This window comes from Caretta caretta, chromosome 6 (genome assembly GCF_965140235.1).
Source record: "Caretta caretta isolate rCarCar2 chromosome 6, rCarCar1.hap1, whole genome shotgun sequence".
In the NCBI taxonomy this organism is placed as follows: domain Eukaryota; kingdom Metazoa; phylum Chordata; order Testudines; family Cheloniidae; genus Caretta; species Caretta caretta.
The window spans coordinates 6,953,838-6,976,308 of record NC_134211.1 but is presented as its reverse complement, the minus strand read 5'-3'; the positions used below and the strand labels follow the sequence as shown (position 1 = coordinate 6,976,308).

Sequence of the window (22,471 nt, the reverse complement as noted above, 5' to 3'; positions counted from 1 at the left end):
CCTGGCTCTGCGGATGCTCCCATTTCTGGGCCAGTCCCATGGCCCTGAAAGCCTGATGCTTCTGAAACTGGCCTCTGGGCATGGGGGCAGGGAGCGTTATGTGGCCTGGCCCCAGCTCCAGGGGTCAGGGTGGGGCAGGGTGGTGAGAGCGAGGTGCTCGGCCTGGGTTTCTCTCAGTGCTGTGGGGTTTATGGCCCCTCCCCCTAGCCCTTCTCCCCCAGGCCCAGCAGGAAAGAGCAGTACCTGCGGCAGGGAGTGGGAGCTTCTGGGCATGGGAAGGGGGGGCCCTTCAAGGCTGTCCCACGGAGCACAGCCCCTGCAGCGCTTTGGGCACCTGGCGCAAGCACCGGATGTAGAACAGGTGCGCCATGATCGCCGCTGTCACGTCCTCCTGCTGCAAGGGAACAAGGATTGGTCAGAGCCTCCAACACCCATGGCAATGAAGGGCATGAACGGCACTGGGAGCCAGCAAAATTTCCACCCCAACCCTCCCCACATCCAAGGGACAGATTCCCGCACCCAACCCTCCGAGACGAAATCTTGTCTCCTCTCGAGTGACCTCCAACCCCACTCCCACCACTGTGGAATGAACTCCTGTCCCCTTCCTCTCAGTCCCCCTGTGAGAGCTATTCTACCTCCCAACCCAGCCACGGATTAAGCTCCGCTCCCCAGAATCCCCTCATCCACCCTCTCCCCCTCCAGCTGAGGGGCTGGAAGGCTCTGGGCAGTAGTGCTGTGGGGTAAGAGGATGTGGACACCTTCCCCAAGGGACCCCTCCCGCCCCCCGTTATTAAGATGATGCCATGGACAGTAGCTCTGGGGAATGGGGCACTTCAGCAGCCTCTGCTGACTGACTCCTCCAGTTCTCCCAGAGCAGGTGGTGGCTGGGATAACATGATACTAGGGCCCTAGGAACCAGCCTGAGGCTGGGAGGGGTATGAATCTCTCACAGGGGGAGTTCGCAGCCCCTAGCATGAGCAATAGCAGCGTGTCATGTTGATGTGACACCTGTTAGGAAATAGCCGAGCTGGGTCTGCTCTGCTTTGAGCTGCTCAGGGGAGAAGCTGACACCTACCAATGGCACCTGCCCGGGTTCATCCTCTCCTTGCTCCCAGGTCAGTGCACGGGTATGTGATGGGAGTGACTGTCAATAGCCTGGAGGTGAAAGGCCCTGGGTGTCCCTCCCCAATTGATCCTTCTTTAGTTACCTCATTCCCGATCAGCTGGCCGGCTTCCCCCAGGATAGAATATGTCAGCACAAGCCCAGCCTGGCTGACACGGAGCTGGGGGTCATGTATGGCCAGAAGCGATGCCTGGAGGAAAGATCTTTTCTGGCCTTCCGTGAAGATCTCTCCAAAGACCTAAAACCAACAGCACCAGAGCCCTTGTCAATTGTCCAGAACCAGGCTCCAAATCCCTCTAGTATCTCACAAGGTGGACAAGAGTCCTCCTTGTGCAGCCAACTTTTGGGGTCCCATGGACCAAGGAACCCCCTTCAGGAAGAGTTTGCAGGCACTGAGGAATAGCTATTTCTGGAGCGGGAGTCACCACAGGTGCCATGACAGGCTGGGAACGTGTCTGCGCGCTCTGGAACCCAGCTCACAAAGACAACAAAGGACCCGCTACTGCTCCCAGCAGCGCTATTTCCTGCAGCTCACCCGCTAGAGGTTAGGGGCCTTTTCGATCTGCTTCCGTTCCTGCTCCCCACCCCACCGACAATCCCACGAGCGTCACATATGCTGCAGTGACTCAGCCCAGGAAAGGAGCTCAGTGTCCCTCACACAACGCCCAGGGCATTGGCAGGTTCTGCTTCCTAACTTGCCCTGGTGCTCAGCAAACCCCACACCCTGCCTGTGCTCCACAGGTGCAGGGAATCCAACAAGGATCTGGTCCAGCAATTGCTGGTGTGAGCTTCCCAACTCACTGACACAGGGGCTCCCCTCTCAGACACCAGGGTGTCAGCCAAGGAGACAGTGAGCAGGGCCAGATGCCTGGAGATACAATCCTTCATTAACTCAACCCACCAGAGGATCCCTTTTATGCCATATAACCATGGATCCATGCAACACACACAAGCCTGGACCGCTAGCAAGGCTGCAGCCCAGGCTCCTCGGCCTCTTGCAGCCGAACACTGTCTGCTAGAAATAAGTATCATAGAATATCAGGTTTGAATGGGACCTCGGGAGTTCATCTAGTCCAACCCCCTGCTCAAAGGAGGACCAATCCACAACTAAATCATCCAACAGATTTTTGTCCCAGGTCCTTAAATGGCCCCCTCAAGGATTGAACTCATAACCCTAGGTTTAGCAGGCCAATGCTCAAACCACTGAGCTATCCCTCCCCCTACAGAACACACTCACTGCAGGGGAAGACAGCTCCACACCTGATCTACTGCAATGCCCTGGCGGAGAGTCCTTACCTCCCCCACCCTGGCCATGTTCCTGTATGCCAGGCGCTCGGTGTCTTGGAGCCCGTCCCGACACCACAGATCACTCTCCTCTCTGATGTTCAGCCCTGGGGGAGAAAGACACACCCATTGGGGAGGTTTGGCATCTGGCTTTCATGCCTGTTTCCTTCTGTTCCCTTTGCTGGGTGAACACTGGCTGGGGTCCTCATGACATCCACGGCCCAATGGAGTCGCAGGGTCCCCACCAGGTGGTTTAGTACCTGAAGGGGGATTTGTCTCATTCGTCACAGTAATCAGGTGACCCTTACGGTCATTGTGCTCTGGGCATGGGTGCTTGTTAATGGTGGCTGCTAATGCTGAAAACGCCCCACAGCCACTGACTTCAGGATCTGGCCCTAGCTACCCAACTGGTGACATTCTACAAGCTTTGTGTCCGTCCCCTGTGGCCCCTGCCCCTGCCTTCATGATGGGCTCTTTCCCTCCATGTGTCTCAATAGGTCCGTTCCTGTCCCCTCACCAGCTGGCAGCCCCCTGGGCGGGCTGATTTCTCTGGACTGGGGGGACAGAGCCAGGCTATGAGGTAAAGCAGCCAATTTCCCTGGCATCTTCGTCCCCTTCCTCTCTCCCTGAATTAGGGAAATGAGTGTGAGTCATCATCTAAGCTGGGGTCAGTCTCAGAGGAGGGAGCTTCTTTCTGTAGGGTCCCTTGGCCAGTAAGTGGGGGGCCCAAAACAGGGGCCTTCTTTCCACTGGGGTCCCTCTGCCCTGCTGCAGTTGGTCTAAGAGCAGAGGCCTTAGTTCTATTGGTGTCCCAATGGCCAGCTGGAGCTAGTCTCCAACTCCAAGGGACTCATTTCTATGGGGACCCATTGCCCAGCTGGGTTTCTTACCCCTCCTCTGCAGCAGGAGCCTCTGCAGCCAATAGACCCCATCCCTGGCTTGCCGGCTGATGTCATCGGCTGGGTCAGAGATGTAGAGACCCAGCCGCAGCACAAAGTTGCCCGCCTTGGGGAAATCGGAGGAGGTCTGGTGGAGGAGGAGAAGGGGGGAATCCATCAACATTCTGCCTTCAGCTCCCCAGCTCCCCGGGCTAGAGCTCTGCTCCCATCCATCTGTAGGAGGCGCTGGGGGAGAGGAACTAGAGCCCTCTTTCTCTCTGCCCCCAAGGAAGCAAAGGGACCCACGGCCTGGGCCCTCTATGAGTACTAGCTCCCAGGCTTCTCCAGAGTAACAAGGGCACTGAGGCCAGGCACGACCCTGCCAGCCAGTGGCCTATGGAATGTCGCAGTCCCTTACGGAGCCAGGGGGGACCACTTAACCAGGGGATGAGGAATTTGACTCAAGCCCTAGCTCTGCAGGATGCTGGGATCAAAGGTCACTTACGTCAAATCCGGAGAGGGAGGTGGCAAATCGGAGCAGGGCAGCGCTGCTCCGTATGGCCCTAGCTCTCTCCTGAGTGTTTCTGGAGTCGAGCCAGAAATGGAGGTGCTGCGGGAGAAGAAGGCAGGGGAGGGTCAGCCGGCAGGCTTACATGCTCTACAAACGAGCCTCTCCCACTCCACATGGGGCGGAGAACTTGTGCTCAGGGTGGAATATCTGACTCCTCATGTGGGGGTTCATGACACTGCCCACATCTTGCTGGGCACAAGCTGTCACTGTCTCTCCAGCCTGGGACAAAGCTCAGCCTTGGGGCTGGTCTATTTGCTCTGAACCCCTGATCCATCAACAGCCCATCAGGATCAAGGCACATGCCCTGTGCCCCCAGACCCCAGCTCCAGAGGCCTTGGTAGGATGGATGGAGGGGCCGTGGGGACAATCGCTCCAGGAACTGCCGTGTCCCTAGGACAGAAGAGCTGATTCCCTCAGTCTTCTCCTGTATCTCAGGGTCTCCCTAGAAAGGAGCCAGTAACTTTTCTCAGAGGCCTGTGTCCCAGATCGCACAGGGGTTTCAGTCTGTCAGTCCCCAGCCAGGCCTGGTGCTCACTGTTAGTGCTCAATGGAACCGTGCAGAGCTCTGGCTGACAGTCCCAGCTCCTTCCCTCTGCCCCCGCCCCTTCCCCGCCACCGCTACCCCAGATGGCGGAAGGGTCCCAGCATTCAACTGCACTGATGGCTCTGGGAAAGCGTGGCCATCTGGGTCCAAGCTGGGAGGACACAATGGAAACATGGTTCTTCTAGTCTCTCCTTTGCAGACCTCCCACGGGGTTCATGGTAAATTCCCCCCCAGACCCTCCCATTCTGCTCACCTCCAAGAGGTGCTGCAGCTTGTCCGTGGTGGGGGTCTCTGCCAGCAGGCCCCCGAGCATGGTGTCCCGGATCCCTAAGTAGGTGTTGTGCAGAGCCTGTGTCATAAATATAAAGGCAAGGGTAAACCCCTTTAAAATCCCTCCTGGCCAGAGGAAAAATCCTCTCACCTGTAAAGGGTTCAGAAGCTAAAGGTAACCTCTCTGGCACCTGACCAAAATGACCAATGAGGAGACAAGATACTTTCAAAAGCTGGGAAGAGGGAGAAAAACAAAGGGTCTGTGTCTGTCTGTGTGATGCTTTTGCCGGAGACAGAACAGGAATGGAGTCTTAGAACTTAGTAAGTAATCTAGCTAGGTTGGTGTTCGATTATGATTTCTTGAAATGGCTGAGAAAAGAGCTGTGCTGAATAGAATGAATATTCCTGTCTGTGTGTCTTTTTTGTAACTTAAGGTTTTGCCTAGAGCGATTCTCTATGTTTGGAATCTAATTACCCTGTAAGGTATTTACCATCCTGATTTTACAGAGGTAATTCTTTTCTTTTTACTTCTATTAAAAGTCTTCTTGTAAGGAAACTGAATACTTTTTCATTCTTCTAAGATCCAAGGGCTTGGGTCTGTGGTCACCTATGCACATTGGTGAGGATTTTTACCAAACCTTCCCCAGGAAGTGGGGTGCAAGGGTTGGGAGGATTTGGGGGGGAAAGGCGTGTCCAAACTTTGTTTTCCCAGTAAACCCAGATAAAGTTTGGTGGTGGTAGTGGAAATCCAAGGGCAAAGGGTAAAATAGTTTGTACCTTGGGGAAGTTTTAACCTAAGCTGGTAAAAGTAAGCTTAGGAGGTTTTCATGCAGGTCCCCACAACTGTACCCTAGAGTTCAGAGTGGGGAAGGAACCTTGACAGCCTGCAAGAAGAGGGAGCACCCGTCAGTCATGGGACATGGGGCTACCCCTCTCAGGGGACCAGGAGGGTTCTCTGGGGAGCCCTGGCCAGACCCAAAAGGTACATCCTGGCCTCTGCCATTCACATCACTGCAGGGACACTTAGCAAGAGTTCATGGCTGGATGCCTGCTGGCTCTTCAATCCTTGCCCTTAGCAGTTCTCTGCGCAGGGCCTGGTACCCAGCAGAATATGGAAAAGCCAAACCGCAATGGGTGGGAGGTAGGATCCCTGGGAAAGTCCAGGCAGAAGAGCACACAATGAGGAGAAGAGGGAAGGCTGGGATCAGCCACAGAGGGGTAACGCAATCCTCACTGGCGGGAAGGGGCCCTCCCTTGCAGTTTGTGTCATCCCCCCCACCCCACACGCCCTGCCCGGGCTTGCCCCCCGCTCTGCTCACCCCTCCCCTATTCTCAGCAGCTCCATCAAACCGAGGGGGCAGGGACCAGAGGCCGCTCCTGCTCCTGGGACAGAGAAGTAGGATCATGACCTACCCGGAAGTGGGTGGTGTCCTGCCCCGTGCCCATGGTGAAAATGGTGTAGAGTAGAGCCCGCAGGAGACGTGACTCCAGCTCCAGGGCAAGTGGTGGCTTCAGTTTGCTGGAGGGAAAGAGGAGCCCGTGTTATGCTTGGCAGCACCGGAGTGGCGCTGGCAGTGTCATGCACATGACCCTCCTCCCCTGCAATGATCCCTCCCTATGGCCACTGTCACGTTACGGGAGTGAAATCACCCCCAGCCAGGAAAGAGGGGATGTTCCCAACTCCTCTGCTGGGGGATGCAAACAGACACGGCTGGGGTTAATCTAGGCCCGAGAGGATCTGCACCAGGGTTAGAGCAGCTGGATGGGAGGGTCCTGGTACCTGAGGCTGCAAACCGCGGCCATGGAGCTGGAGACGATGGAGCTCGGCTCAGACACCATGGGCAGATCTTCAATCAGCTCCTGAGAGACCCCAAGGAGATAAAATTGCATGTGAGATTCAGGCCCTGTAGACCCACAGGCGCTTCCCAGGGAGGAGGCCAAAGTGCTCTGCAGAAACAGTCAGTGTCACCCCCACCCCCAACCAGCTGGCCTCCCCATTCCTCCCATCCATCAAACTTACTCTTTCCTTCCTCCTCTCCCACCCAATTCTTCCCTCCCCTCAGCCTCAGCTGCCCCTCCGGCCTTACAGTTTCCCCACTGCCAGTTCCCCATCAGTGTCAGAATTTCCTCTTTCCCTGCTCCCCAGCCCTCATCCCCAGGAAGCCCTGTCCTCTGCTTCCCCCTCCAGCCCCACTAACTCTTCCTCCCATGTTGGGCTCCCTCACCCCAGGAGCCGGGCACGGGGTCCCACTCACCGCAATGCTCTCCACAAGGGCCGCTTTGGAGAAGTGCGGCTCCAGAGTGTCCCACCCCTGCTGCTGTGCCGACAAGCACAGACGTGGGACAGCGTGGAGGAAGCGGAGCTGTTTGGCCCTGTCCTCCACCCACTAAGAGTGGGGTTGTGGGAGAGAGAAAGAGAGAGAGAGAGATGGTCAGGTAGGGACCTCCCCACCCCACCTACAAAAGCTCCAGGTCTCAGGACTTCCCTGGAGTTGGACAGGGAAAGTCGCCCCTCTTCCCAAAATCAGTGTCACCCTGCACAGACTAGGGTTGTAACTGGGGCAGTGTCTGCGGGGAGCGGACACCTTGGCCTGCATGAGATGAACACCCCCACTTTGGGGTGCCAGGTAACAGGGGAGAAGTGCCCCCCATTGCGGGTGATGGATTCTCTGGGACAAGACCCCGAATGTGGGTGGGGATGGAACAAGGGGCAGGACAGACTTGGGGGCAGTGCAGCTGGAAGATTCTTGTACCTCAACTCTGCCCTGGAGGTGCTGCTGGATGACCCTGATGGTGTCTTCTTCAGGGGACACATCCTCCTCCTCCTCCTCCTCCAGCTGGGCACTGAGGGTCTCTGCACCAGGGAGAGAAGGAGAAAAGCATCATTTATGCTCCTGCTGTGAGAATGCAGGGTAGAGAAATGGCTCAATGTCCCCCATCCTCAACAAGGAACCCCATGGCATCAAGGTCCCCACCCTGCCCTTCCCAGAGATGACCTCAGCCCCATCAGCCTCAGGGCCCCGTGGCCATCAGCCCCCACCCAACATTATCAGGGGAGGCTGGAGTTCCCCCAACTCTGCCCAGCATCTCCTGCCATGGAATGTGGCTGGGCCACTCCCACTGGTGTCAGTGGGGCTCCCGTGGCTCCGTCCTGGCGCCTTGGTGAGCCAATGGGCACAGGGTGTGTCATAAAGATCAAGGGAAGGGTAACCACCTTTGTGTATACAGTGCTATAAAATCCCTCCTGGCCAGAGGCAAAACCCTTTCACCTCTAAAGGGTTAAGAAGCTAAGATAACCTCGCTAGCACCTGACCCAAAATGACCAATGAGGGAACAAAATACTTTCAAATCTGGAGGGGGGCGGGGGACTAATCAAGGGTTTTGTCTGTCTGTGTAATGCTTTTGCTGGGGACAAATCAGAAATGCAAGCCTTCCAACTCCTGTTAAGTTAGTAAGTAATCTAACTAGCAAATGTGTTAGATTTTCTTTTGTTTAATGGCTGGTAAAATAAGCTGTGTTGGAGGGAATGTATATTCCTGTTTTTGTGTCTTTTTGTATCTTAAGGTTTTGCCTAGAGGGATTCTCTGTGTTATAAATCTGATGACCCTGTAAGGTATTTACCATCCTGATTTTACAGAGATAATTCTTTTACCTTTACTTTTATTAAAATTCTTCTTTTAAAAAACTAACTAATTTTTCATTGTTCTTAAGAACCAAGGGCTTGGGTCTCGGTTCTCCTGTACCAATTGGTGAGGATTATTATTAAGCCTTTGCAGGAAAGGGGGTGTAGAGCCTTGGGGGATATTTTGAGGGAAGATGTCTCCAAGTGGTCTCTTTCCCTGTTCTTTGTTTAAAATGCTTGGTGGTGGCAGCATACTGTTCAAGGACAAGGCAAAGTTTGTACCTTGGGGAAGTTTCTAACCTAAACGGGTAAAAACAAGCTTAGCGGGTCTTTCATGCAGGTCCCCACATCTGTACCCTAAAGTTCAGAGTGGGGAAGGAACCTTGACATGGTGGCAGTGGTGGGATCATTTTGGACCAGAAGCACAGCAGGATTTTAAAAGGTTTTGTAAAAAGTGATTGCAGCTGTAGATTTTGTCTCTCTGTCTGGGGGACAGAGCAGCAGGCATAACAAAAGGAGTTTTCTGTAGGCTGAGAACAGCTATCAAAGAAAAAAGGTATCGGGTTACAGGACAGCAAAATTTTACAAGTCAGGGTTTTTGGGTTTTTTGCTTTATTTCTAACTCTTGGGTGTAAAGTGAGTTAAAAACAGAGAGGTTAGGAGGACAGAATGCCATGTTCAACAGAAGCTGCAATTAGCCAGATTTGAGGCTGAGGAAAAACAAAAGGAACATAAAAGATGGGTCGAACTCAGGTAGAGAAAATGAAGGCAAAAAAAGAAATGGAGGCAAAGGAAAAAGAAATGGAGGAGAGGAAAAAAGAAAAGAAGCATGCAGAGGAGAAGAAGGAAAAAGAGAGGAAGCATACAGTGGAGATGGAGAAGGCAAAGGCTCGGCAGAATATACCAAATAACCCTAACAATCCTTCCCCAACAATCCACAAATCCTTCCCCAACAATCCATTACACTATGTCCACAGTATAATGAATCCAGTGATATTGCTGAATATTTTCTCACCTTTGAGAGACTTTGCACACTCCATCAAATCCCTGAAGCTCACAAGATGACCAGATCGGCCGCAAGATTGCCTGGAAGAGCTCTGGACATATTCAATAAGATGGTGATTGAGGAGGCTTCGAACTATAATAAATCCAAGGGTTTGGTTTTAAAACAATTTCAAGTTACACCTGAAACTTACAGAGTAAAAGTGAAAGCCCTTAAGAGAGGACCTGGACTAAGTAATGTGGCTTATGTAAACCAGAGAACAGATCTGTTTGAGAAATGGCTCAATGGACAGGATGTAACTAGCTTTGGAGGAATACGGGATTTGATAATACAGGAGCAATTCCTGAATATGTCCAAGGATGATAGAAAGCAGTGTTTATGGGATAAAAAAATGGACTCAGCAGGAAGTCTTGCTTTTTATGCTGATCTATACAAGCAGTCCCAGACTGCCAGAGAGGCGGGGCAAACCGGAACAAAACGGGTGGAGGAAGGAGAGAGGAACAACCCTGGTCACAGTTGGAGCGGATACCAGAAGGGACACCCTCAGACCACATCCTACTACCCGGGGCAGCCCAAGGCCCCAACTACACCCCAAGGAACACTTCAGACACCTTGTTGTCCCACCACACCGTTCTCCAGCAACCCACCTCGCCCCAGTGACCAGTCAGCTGGGCAAAGTTTTAAATGTAACAAGCCGGGACATGTCAAGCCCAACTGCCCCAAGAACCCCTGGAAATTATAGTTCATTGCACCAAAATCACACCAGAGGTCCTCAGGCCCAGATGCCTCCCAGACACCCTCAGAGTGGAGGGAAACTGTGAGTGTGGGCAGGAAGAAGGTCACAAAATGGAGGGACACCGGAGTATTGGCTATCCAGGCTTCCTTAGTGGACCCCAATTTAATTGACCCAGAGGTCCAAGTGACAATTCAACCCTTCAAGGCCAACTGTTTTGACTTGCCTACAGACAAGTTGTCTGTTCGCTACAAGGGCTTGTCAGGAACGTGGACTTTTGCAGTCTATGATAATTATCCCATCCCCATGCTGTTGAGGGAAGACTTGGCCAATCATGTGAAGCTAGCCAAGAAGTTGGGAATGGTCACCCGCAGACAGGCTAAGCAAGCTGTCACACCTAGCTCTATTTCGGAGACTTCTACCAGGACCCACTCAAAGATATTGGAACCAGACCCCATACCAACGTCTGCAACAGCAGTAGTGAATCCAGTCACAGAGACCCAGACAGAGCCAGTCCCAGAACTGGAACCGGCAAAAAAAACAGCACCAGACCCATTGCCAGCACTGAATCCAGTACTTGCAACCCCAACACCAGAGGGCCCCACCCAACCTGCACTGGCAGCAGCAGATAACCCTACACAAGAGGCTCAGCCAGAGCCTAAACCCCAACATAGTGCACCAGCCAAGAGCGGTTCACAGTCAACTAAAACAGCCCCATCACCTGCATCGCTTCCAGAGGGACCAAGCCCAGGTCCACAATCCAATCAGGAATTGATGTCTCCAGCATCAAGGGAACAGTTCCAGACCGAACAGAAAGCAGATCAAAGCCTCCAGAGAGCTTGGACGGAACAACCCACCACCTCTCAGCTCTTCGAATCAATCCAGGTTTGTTGTAAAAAAAGGACTTTTATACAAGCAAACTCTTTCTGGTGGATACGAGGAAAACTGGCATCCTCAGAGACAGTTGGTAGTTCCAACTAAGTACCGGGTAATGCTATTAAGCTTAGCCCATGATCATCCTAGTGGCCATGCTGGGGTGAACAGAACCAAAAACCATTTGGGAAAGTCGTTCCACTGGGAGGGAATGGGCAAGAATGTTTCTACCTATGTCCGGTCTTGTGAGGTGTGCCACAGAGTGGGAAAACCCCAAGACCAGGTCAAAGCCCCTCTCCAGCCACTCCCCATCATTGAGGTTCCATTTCAGCAAGTAGCTGTAAATATTCTGGCTCCTTTTCCAAAAAAGACAGCCAGAGGAAAGCAGTACAAACTGACTTTCATGGATTTTGCCACCCGATGGCCAGAAGCAGTAGCTGTAAGCATCACCAGGGCTAAAAGTGTGTGCCAGGCACTAGCAGACATTTTTGCCAGTGTAAGTTGGCCCTCCGACATCCTTACAGATGCAGGAACTAATTTCCTGGCAGGAACTATGGAATGCCTTTGGGAAGCTCATGGGGTGAACCACGTGGTTGCCACTCCTTACCACCATCAAACAAATGGCCTGGTGGAGAAGTTTAATGAAACTTTGGGGGCCATAATATGTAAATTTGTAAATAAGCACTCCAATAATTGGGACCTAGTGTTGCAGCAGTTGCTTTTTGACTACAAAGCTGTACCACATCCCAGTTTAGGGTTTTCACCATTTGAACTTGTATATGGCCACAAGGTTAAGGGGCCATTACAGTTGGTAAAGCAGCAATGGGAGGGGTTTACACCTTCTCCAGGAACTAACATTCTGAACTTTGTAACTAACCTGCAAAACACCTGCCAAACCTCTTTAGCCCTTGCCAAAGAAAACCTACAGGATGCTCAAAAAGAGCCAAAAGCCTGGTAAGATAAACATGCCAGAAAGCATTCCTTCAGTGTAGGGGACCAGGTCATGGTCTTGAAGGCACTCTAGGCCCACAGAATAAAAGCGTTGTGGGAAGGGCCATTAATGGTCCAAGAGCTCCTGGGAGCTGTTAATTTTCTCATAGCATTCCCCACCTCCAACCGAAAGCCTAAGGTGTACCATATTAATTCTCTAAAGCCCTTTTATTCCAAAGAATTAAAGATTTGTCAGTTTACAGCCCAGGGAGGAGAGAACGCTGAGTGGCCTAAAGGTGTCTACTACAAAGGAAAAAGTGATGGTGGTGTGGAAAAGGTAAACCTCTCCATGACCCTTGGGCATATGCAGCGACAGCAAATCAAGGAGCTGTGCACTAGCTACACGCCGACGTTCTCAGCCACCCAGGACTGACTGAAGGGGCATACCACTCCATTGACACAGGTAATGCTCACCCAATTAGAGCCCGACCTTACCGGGTGTCTCCTCAAGCTAAATCTGCTATAGAACGGAAGATCCAGGATATGCTACAAATGGGTGTAATCTGCCCCTCTGGCAGTGCATGGGCATCTCCAGGGGTTCTAGTTCCCAACCCAAATGGGGAAATACGTTTTTGCATGGACTACCATAAGCTGAATGCTGTAACGCTCCCAAACAACTATCCAATGCCACCAACAAATAAACTAGTGAAGAAACTGGGACGGGCCCAGTTCATCCCTATCTTGGACTTAACCCAGGGGTACTGGCAGGTACCGCTAAATAAATCCGCCAAGAAAAGGTCAGCCTTCATCACACATGTCGGGCTGTATGAATTTAATGTGCTCTCTTTCAGGCTGCAGAATGCACCCGCCACCTTCCAAAAACTTGTAGATGGTCTCCTAGCGGAATTGGAAAAATGTGCACTCGCAGACCTTGATGATGTGGCCATATTTTTGGAATCCTGGGCAAAACACCTGAAACACCTACAAAAAGTCTTCAAGCGCATAAGGGAGGCAAAACTAACTGTTAAGACTAAAAAGTGTCAAATAGGCCTAAACAGAGTAGCTTACCTTGAACATCAGGTGGGTCAAGAAACTATCAACCCCCTACAGGCCAAAGTGAATGCTATACAAAAGTGGCCTGTCCCAAAGTAAAAAAAAAAAAAAAAAAACTGGTCCAATCCTTCTTAGGCTTGGCCAGATATTACAGGCCATTTGTAGCGCAATACAGCCAAATCGCCAATTTCAAGTTACACCTAAAACTTACAAAGTAAAATTTCAAACCCTTAAAAAAGGCCTGAACTAATGTGGCTTATGTAAATCAAATAACAAATCTGTTTCATAAATGGCTCGACAAACGGGCTGTTACTAACTTTAAAGGAAATGTATATTCCTGTTTTTGTGTCTTTTTGTAACTTAAGGTTTTGTCTCAAGAAATTCTCTGTTTTAAATCTAATTACCCTGTAAGGTATTTACCATCCTAACTTTATATAGGTGATTCTTTTCTCTTTTCTTTAATTAAAATTCGTCTTTTAAACACCTAATTAATTTTTCATTGTTCTTAAAATCCAAGACTTTGGGTCTGTGTTCACCTTTACCAATTGGTAAAAATTATAATGAAGCCTTCCCCAGGAAAGGGGGTGTAGGGCTGGGGGAAATATTTTGGGGGAAAACGTCTCCATGTGGTCTCTTTCCCTGTTCTTTGTTTAAAATGTTTCATGGTGGCAGCAGACTGTTCAAGGACAAGGCAAAGTTTATACCTTGGGAAAGTTTTTTTAACCTAAGCTGGTAAAAATAAGCTTAGGGGTCTTTCATGCAGGTCCCTACCTCTGTACTGTAAAGTTCAGAGTAGGGAAGAAACCTTGACAGGGTGTTACTAATCCCCCACTGCCCCTGTCCTCCCCCCTGTCCCGTGGGTCTCCCCTCACCTGCACAGAGGGAGCCTTCAGCCTCAGGGCTCTCAGACCCCACGGAGGGGCTGCTGGCCCCTCGGGAGAAGGAGGAGCTGCTGGTCCCCGTGCCAGAGTCGCCCAGCTCCTGCTCTGGGCTGGCTGGGGGCTCCTCAGTGGCCAGGCTGGTAGATGGCTCCGGTTGGGAACTGGGGCGGGGCTCCTGGCTCCTCTGCTTCCTGTGAAGGAAGCTGCAGAGCCACCTTCCCAGGCTCCCACCCTCTCCTGGGTCCCTCCTACATAGCATCACCCTGGGCCACCTCCATTTGGGACCAGAAGGGGCCTCAGGGCATGCTAAGGGAGCTGGTGTCTTCCTCCTCCTCCAGAAAGCCAGGGAGCTCCTCCTCCTCGCCTGGCCACTGGCCTCTTCCCCGCCCGCGGGGACAGAGGGGCCGCTCTCCTCCTGGGAAAGCCGGCCGCTGCTCCCTACCGGCTCCGGAGCCACCAGCCCGGCCTTCCTCCTCAGCATCCGCCTCAGCCGCTGCATCCTGGGAATGAGTGGGGAGCAGCCATGAGTCTGGGCTCAAGGCAGCCTCTCATTAATGTGCCTGCCTGTTCCTCCATCCACCTCCCCTCCTCTGAGGCAATTTCTCCTCACCACACACCCCACCCCAGGGCATGGGGGCTGCCGTCCACACCCACTGGCAGCAGCTCACAGCACAGGCTGCTCCCAATGTTCCCCCTCAGCCCTGGGGCCCTGTGACACCAGGGGAGTCTCGTCCTTTCAGAGCAGTGGGGCTATCTGTTAGTTTGGACAAGCAGCTCCCTCCACCCCAGAAGGCCCCGCTCCCCCCAGGCCAGGGAAAGAGCAGCACCCGGACAGTCCGCAGCGAAAGTTCACAAGGTGCCAATGCTGGGAGGGAGGAGTCGCCCTCAGTTCCCACTGATTTCACTGATTGCGGTTGTGGGTGTTCAGCACCTGGCAGGTTCTGCCCTCCCCAAAGACTCTCGACGTGGGGAACAATCTCCTGCAAGGGAAGGGCTGGGAGCCCTCTTGCTGGCCCATTCCCACCACACTGGGGATGGCTCTGGAGAACTCCACTCACTTGCTCTAGATGGGAAAGTGCTGGGTAGCAGATACTCACCGAGGCCTAGTCTCTTGCCCTCCTCCTTGATCTCCTGCACCAAGGTGGGCTGGAAAGGGTGCTGCCCAATGCTCTGCCAGCAGAGCAGGGAGTAGAAGCCTGCAGATTGAAAGTGGCTGTGAAAACAAGATGATGTTTTATTGTCAGGGGATGGATAAACTCAGCCTAGCAACCGGGGGTTTATAACATTGACCTATGGCCAGCAGCACACCTCCCATCTCCAGGGCTCCTCGTACCTCAAGCATATTCCTGAAGCGTGATGACCCAAGGGCTGTAGGGGAGTGTCCCCAGCCCCAGTGAGGGAAACAGAGGCCTGGGCAGGAGAAGCCACTGCCTCAGGGTCGTTGAGGGAGTCAGGGATAGAGCCGGGGTGGAGCCTTTGTCCAGGCTCCCGCACTAACCACTAGAGGAACACTCCCTTCCAGAGCTGGGAAGTGCCAGCGGGACTCGATTCCCAGTCTCCCTGGCTCTGAGTGTGACCTGTTGTTGTGACTGAGGCAGGGGGGTGGGAATCTGGACTCCTGGCTTTTACTGGTGATTTTCTTCTATTCCCAGCCTCCCTGGCCCTGAGTGTGACCTATGGAGGTGGTGGAATCTTCATCCTTAGAGATTTGTAAGGCCCAGCTTGACAAAAAAAATCATCTATTTTAAATTAAGGGCAAAATTTATGAAAATCTCTTCAATAATTTAAATAGAAGAGGAAAAAATAACATGAAATCGAACATGTTCACTGCCAAGTTTTTGAGAGTCACACCACTGACATGATAGCTAAAGCCCTGGAAGCAAAGTTAGCTGAAATGCTAAGCCAGCTTTGGACAGCAATAGCTTCCTTGGAAGGTGCAGAAACCTTTCAGTTTATTCAAAGAGTTCAGTTCAATGACTCGTTCGTTGAAATTCAAGAAAGCCATTGAGAGTTCACAAAACAGGCAAACTTGTTTTCCTCCCTCAATCTATGGATAAAAACTAGGTGTGAGGGGATGGATATACTTGTTCATAAATCTAGAAACACGTGAAAACCAGAACGTATCATTTTAGTTCACTAACCACACTTCAAATTTCCTTTGTTTAAGAAATCAGTTTTAAATGCAAAACATTTTCATACAACGTTTTTCTTATGCTTCTCTTTCTAGCTCCAGTATGACCGTGGTTTGTGACCAAAGAGAGGTCACTTCTTTTCTCTTTCCCTCTCTATCATGGAGATGGAGAAAATTCTCTAAGTCCTAGCAGGCAAGAGATTTGAGCACGTCAGGCGTGTGAGAGCCCTTGTGCTCTAAAGGACAATGGGTGATTGTTGTTTGGGGCAAGAACCCCAACGGATTTGATACTTGTCCCCCATCCAAAGCCAATAACACAGCTCTGTATTTTCAATCATGAGTTAGACATTCTCAGCACTCCTCTATCTCCCGCAGCCCTCAGGTGTTCCTTGGATTATGGAGGCTTGGTTGCAAAGAGGACTGGAATTTTTTTACTGGCTTCCTGGGTGTCCCTAGCCAATGAGGGTCTCAGTCTGGCCTCCGAGGCCCACACCCCCCAGACACTGAAGATCAGGATGGATTGATTTCACTTCACATTTTTTGTCTTTCTATTTTTGAATTATTTTCCAAATGAAAGATTGATTCTCATGAAATTCACAGAGCTGGCAGACGACAGAAGAAGGAGCAATGATCTCAAGTTGCAGTGTGGAAGGCTTGGATATTAGGAAAAACTTTTTCACTGGGAGGGTGGGGATGCCTTTGAATCTGCTAGGATAGGGTCCCCCATCTTCTCCTTAGAGCCTATATTTTTTCTTACCTTCTACACAGATGACGATTTCTTTCCACACAATCAATACAGTCATAAAAATAATCCCGAGAATCTCCTCCACACCAACCGTCTCTTGGTCCCCACTGAGAGACCGCGAGATGGAGGCTTGCTGCAGCAAGGCTACAGGGGTCTCCGAGGTTCCCCCTGCCCCGCACCCCTGTCCTGCCGGGCTGTTGTCAAGGGAGCTCTGTGGGGTCACACCCGCCTCATCATCTTTGCCCAATAGGCTGAGTTCCTGCCAAAGGCCTTTGTGAAGTCACTGCCACACTCACCTTTCCCTTGCAGGCCTGATGTCTGCCCCTGGCCAGCCCAGCTGGATGTTTCAGCTGCACCCTGGATCACCCCACTTGCTCATTATTGATTCTGGGGAGCAAGAGGGCCACCCAGTAAAACAGCAGAGTCTATGCCTCACCCCACACTGAGTTTTTCATAGAGGCATCGGTTGTGAAACTATTTGATCTCCTAATCCAGCCTCTATTTCACTGGCTATGACATTTCACACGCTTACCACCATATTAAGCCCAATTGCTTGTCATTCACAAAAAGGTGCCATGGCACCTTCCAGAATGATAACCAGTTGTGATGGGAGGATACCAGGAAACAGAGAATCCACCTCTTCCCCAGGCCCTACGCTACCAGCACTCCCAGCTATCTTCGAGACACCACCGACATCCTGGGGAAACTACAATCCATCGGTGATCTTCCAGAAAAGGCCATCCTGGCCACCATGGATGTAGAAGCCCTCTACACCAACATTCCACACAAAGATGGACTACAAGCCATCAGGAACAGTATCACCGATAATGTCATGGCAAACCTGGTGGCTGAACTTTGTGACTTTGTCCTCACCTATTACTATTTCACATTTGGGACAATGTATACCTTCAAATCAGCAGCACTGCCATGGGTATCCGCATGGCCCGACAGTATGCCAACATTTTTATGGCTGACTTAGAACAACGCTTCCTCAGCTCTCATCCCCTAATGCCCCTACTCTACTTGCGCTACATTGATGACATCTTCAACATCTGGACCCATGGAAAAGAAGCCCTTGAGGAATTCCACCATGATTTCAACAATTTCCATCCCACCATCAACCTCAGCCTGGACCAGTCCGCACAATAGATCTACTTCCTGGACACTACGGTGCTAAGAAGGGATGGTCACATAAACACCACCCTATACCGGAAACCTACTGACCGCTATTCCTACCTACATGCCTCCAGCTTTCATCCAGACCACACCACACAATCCATTGTCTATAGCCAAGCTCTACGATACAACTGCATTTGCTCCAACCCCTCACACAGAGACAAACACCTACAAGATCTCTATCAAGCATTCTTACAACTACAATACCAACCTGCTGAAGTGAAGAAACAGATTGACAGAGCCAGAAGAGTACCCAGAAGTTACCTACGACAGGACAGGCCCAACAAAGAAAATAATAATAATAATAATAATCTCCCCAATGTATTTTCCACTGCATGCATCTGATGAAGTGAGCTGTAGTTCACGAATGCTTTTGCTCAACTAAATGTGTTAGTCTCTAAGGTGCCACAAGTCCTCCTTTTCTGTTTGTTTCAGTGGTTAGTCTCCCTCACTGTCAAAAATGTGTTCCTTACTTCTCATCTGAATTTCTCTGGCTTCAACTGACAGCTGTTGGTTCTTGTTGTGCCTTTCTTGGCAAGATCGAATTAGCCCTGCCCCATGAAATCCGATCTCCCTGTCCTGCTGGGATCCCTCCAGCCAGGAGAACGCAGTAGGGGCCTCCTAGCTGTTTGTCTGCTGGGCTGGGGATATCAGATGCACCAGAGGCATGCAGAAGTGAGTGCACTGCATCAGCCCGGCATTGAGCTCAGGGGTTTGGCCTTGGCAACTTCTGCTCCAGCCACGTCTCTGGGTGTCTGGGCTTGGGGCTTCTGACCCCTGTGGCTGCAGCCAAGGCTGGGGTGCTGAGCTCAGGACTTTCATGCCCCTCCCCACTGCTCTCGGCACTCTGGGTGTCTGCCCGGCATCTGCAGCTGGGGCTCAGGGCATCCCTTGCAGTTCCTTCTGGGGCTCAGGGGTCCATTTTTAAGGATGCCCCCAAATTGGTCCTTGCATTAATTTGCCAGGGGACTAGTAGGTAGGAGCCCCCAGCTGAGGTGCTCTCAGCAGCAGGGACCCATCCGCACATCTTAGAACCTCCTCTCACTTCAGAAAGATTCTTGGCTGCTGCCCTCAGAGCCCAGGTCTGAAGGCAGCACAGAAGTGAGCGTGGCAACGCTGTAACCCCCCAACAGCAACCTCTGAACTCCCCCACGATCCCATTTTGGTTGGGACTCCCAGCAAACGAAATATCATTGAGATGGACATGTTCCAACGAGACAATTCAATTAAGAGTAGGATACCAGAGGAGGAAAATTCACTTTTGTCGTGGCAATGAGGGTGGCCCATTTCAAACAGTTGACCAGAAGGTGTCAGTAAGAATAGGGGGAAATTAGTATGGGGGAAGTTAGGACTTTTGGCTGCAGAATTTTATTTCATTTTTTTATGAGATTGTGTCTTTTAGGTTTTCTGGCACACAAGCAGAGAAGTTAGAGAAAAACATAAATGATTCTTGCTGGAAGTTTGCAATGTCTCGCTAATTTGTTTCTTAAGACCAGAACAAAAACACATAAGAACCCCAAAATCAGAAGCAGAGAATGTAAGCTTCTGCCTATAACAGAGAGGCACAATTCACTGGGTACCTGCTGACTGACTGCTGCTACACCCCCACTGAGCTGCTTAGCATGCAAGTAGGTCCAGGAACCGTGCCCAAAATTTAAAGTCGCAGTAGTCAATTGTAACACAACCACAAATACACCAGAGCGTCCAAATTTTCTGTTTTACAAGGTCTCTCCTTGTTTTGGAACACTGGTTTCTAAACATGCCATCGGGACTTTGAATCAAATTTCAGCTACTAATTAGCATGTGTGTGGAACAATCACTAGTGTGCATTCGGTGTTATGTTGTAGGTTTCTTTAGGAAATCTGGGGAAACGAGAGCACTGGGAAAGCCTATTTCCCCCACACACACAGTGCACATTTGCTGCCCACTGGTGCTGCCTGAGCAGTAGCATTGTGACATCAGAGATAATCCACCACTCAGCGCTCCCTGCCTCCAGCTCCTTGTCACACCTGGGGAGAATGACTAGCCCCCTGGCTGCCATGGCAACAGCTACCTTTGACAACTGATTGCCCCCTTCTTACCAGAACATCATCACAGAAAGGCAGTTTGTAATGAAACAGGACCAGATTTGGACAAGCAGGTCAGCCGCCTGCTGGGCTCATTTGGGTTTGTACTGTGGTACAGTACAGTGTTTCTTTTCAAAGAGCAATTGTTTGCTACTTTCCTTAGTAAAGGCTCAGTGAAAATAAGATGCAAAATTCCTGCTCTTTTACTTGGATATTGTTTATCTGCTTCTTATAAATTGAGGATTAGAGCTTAGAACTTTCACTGATACTGAAGTTGCAGAAAATGAGTTTTATTTTAATACAGTTTAATTTAATTACTTTCTATACTCTGATCAACACAGCACTGAGTGGTGAAAAGGGACCTTCACAAAGATAAGAATGGCAATAAAATATATACTGAAAACAATAGATCAGTAAGAGCTTCATTGTTTAAACAGCACATATATAATAGATGTTCTTTCTATTCAAAAACAAAGGAAATTAAGAAACCAAAAACCCTTCATTTAACTCTTCTTAGGTTAGCTTTCATCAATAAATTAAACCATCAAATAATTAGGAAATACTAAGTCAAGGTTTTAAAAAGGATTAAAAGGTTACAAAGTTTAGAATTTTCAGGTTAGCAAATGTCCAAATAAGTGTTTCCGTGGCACCCTTAATTCAGTCCTTTTGTGCCTTTGCCCGATGATGCAGATGTTAGTTACATGATCCCATGTTATTTTTTTCCCTCGCGACCCCTGCCTTATTCAGTGCACAGAATTCTCTGCCCTGTGGCTGTGTATTGAAGGAGTCTGTTGTCTGCAGGATCCCTGCCTCATTTATTGCAGAGTTAATGTTTCATGGGCAATACTCATTCTGGTATTTCCTAACTTGAGAGTACTTGACTTCGTAGCCTTTGTCCTAATTTTTATGGCTTACTTTACTGAGGAGACCAAACTTTATGACAAAGGTGGGTTTTCTTTTGTTTTTTGTTTGTTTTTTGGTGATGTACCCATTATTTATCTGTTCAGTACCAATCGTGTGTGCTTTACAAAACAGAAAGAGTAAGGACACTCCCTAAAACTGCTGCGAATTACACCTGGTAGGACATGCACACAAATGCTGCGAATTATACCTGGTAGGACACGCACACAAATGCTGTTACGAATTATACCTGATAGGTCATGCACAGTTCGAATCTAGGCTGAGGCACATAAACAAAGTCCACAACTGCAGAGTTCCCACAAAACACCAAGTTTATTAGGCTCAGCGTGGTGCCCCCCTGCTAGCCAGGAGGGGACCCCGAATACAGATTATACAAAGGTTATATACTTTTTAGCAAAGCATATTGCCCTCCTGCATCGGAAACCTTAGCCAATAAACAAACCCTTTTCTTATCTACCACCTATCCCTGCTTGGTGCATTCCTCGTGCTAAACCAGTATGTTAATTACACAGCATGGTCCTAAAGCCATGCATCAGGAACTTTTATTATCAGGATGGGAGGCCTCACATCACAGGCCAGGAGATAGGGAGTTAGAAACTGACAAAAACCAGATACTGGGAGTCAAGGCAGGCTGGAGACAAGGAGGAGGATTTTCACAGGGATGCAGTGTCTAAGGAACACTCCTCCTGGTGCATGATGTGCTTGCTTTTAGACAATGGTGGGCCCCAAACCAAAATGGAGTCACATGTACTAACTTTTCCTTAACAATACAAAGACCTTATGATCTAAGGAAGACGGACACATACAAAGAAAGCAGGATATGTAAGGTCTACTAATTTCTTTCTTTCTTTCGATGAATAGTTGTCACAAATATAAAGGGAAGGGTAAACCCCTTTAAAATCTCTCCTGGCCAGAGGAATAATCCTCTCACCTGTAAAGGGTGAAAAAGCTAAAGGTAACCTCGCTGGCACCTGACCAAAATGACCAATGAGGAGACAAGATACTTTCAAAAGCTGGGAGGAGGGAGAAAAACAAAGGGTCTGTGTCTGTCTGTATGCTGCTTTTGCCGGGGACAGAACAGGAATGGAGACTTAGAACTTTTAGTAAGTAATCTAGCTAGGTATGTGTTAGATTATGATTTCTTTAAATGGTTGAGAAAAGAGCTGTGCTGAAAAGAATGACTATTCCTGTCTGTGTGTCTTTTTTGTAACTTAAGGTTTTGCCTAGAGGGATTCTCTATGTTTTGAATCTAATTACCCTGCAAGGTTTCTACCATCCTGAGTTTACAGAGGTGATTCCTTTACTTCTATTAAAAGTCTTCTTGTAAGGAAACTGAATGCTTTTTCATTCTTCTAAGATCTAAGGCTTTGGGTCTGTGGTTACCTATGCACATTGGTGAGGATCTTTACCAAACCTTCCCCAGGAAGTGGGTTGCAAGGGTTGGGAGGATTTTGGGGGGAAAGACATATCCAAACTCTGTTTTTTCAGAATCCCAGATAAAGTTTGGTGGTGGCAGTGGAAATCCAAGGGTAAAATAATTTTGTACCTTGGGGAAGTTTTAACCTAAGCTGGTAAAAGTAAGCTTCAGAAATTTTCAGTTTTAGTAATTTCAGATTTACTGCACACTGGAAAGGCCATGACCACATTATAGAGGAAGAATAACATAT

At 50.0% G+C, this 22,471-nt stretch overlaps 1 pseudogene; it reads right to left on the bottom strand.

Annotated features, from left to right (window-relative positions):
- Positions 1-289: 289 nt before the first annotated feature.
- LOC142072418 (interferon-induced very large GTPase 1-like) overlaps positions 290-22,471 on the bottom strand; it is a 35,802-nt pseudogene continuing 13,620 nt past the window's right edge.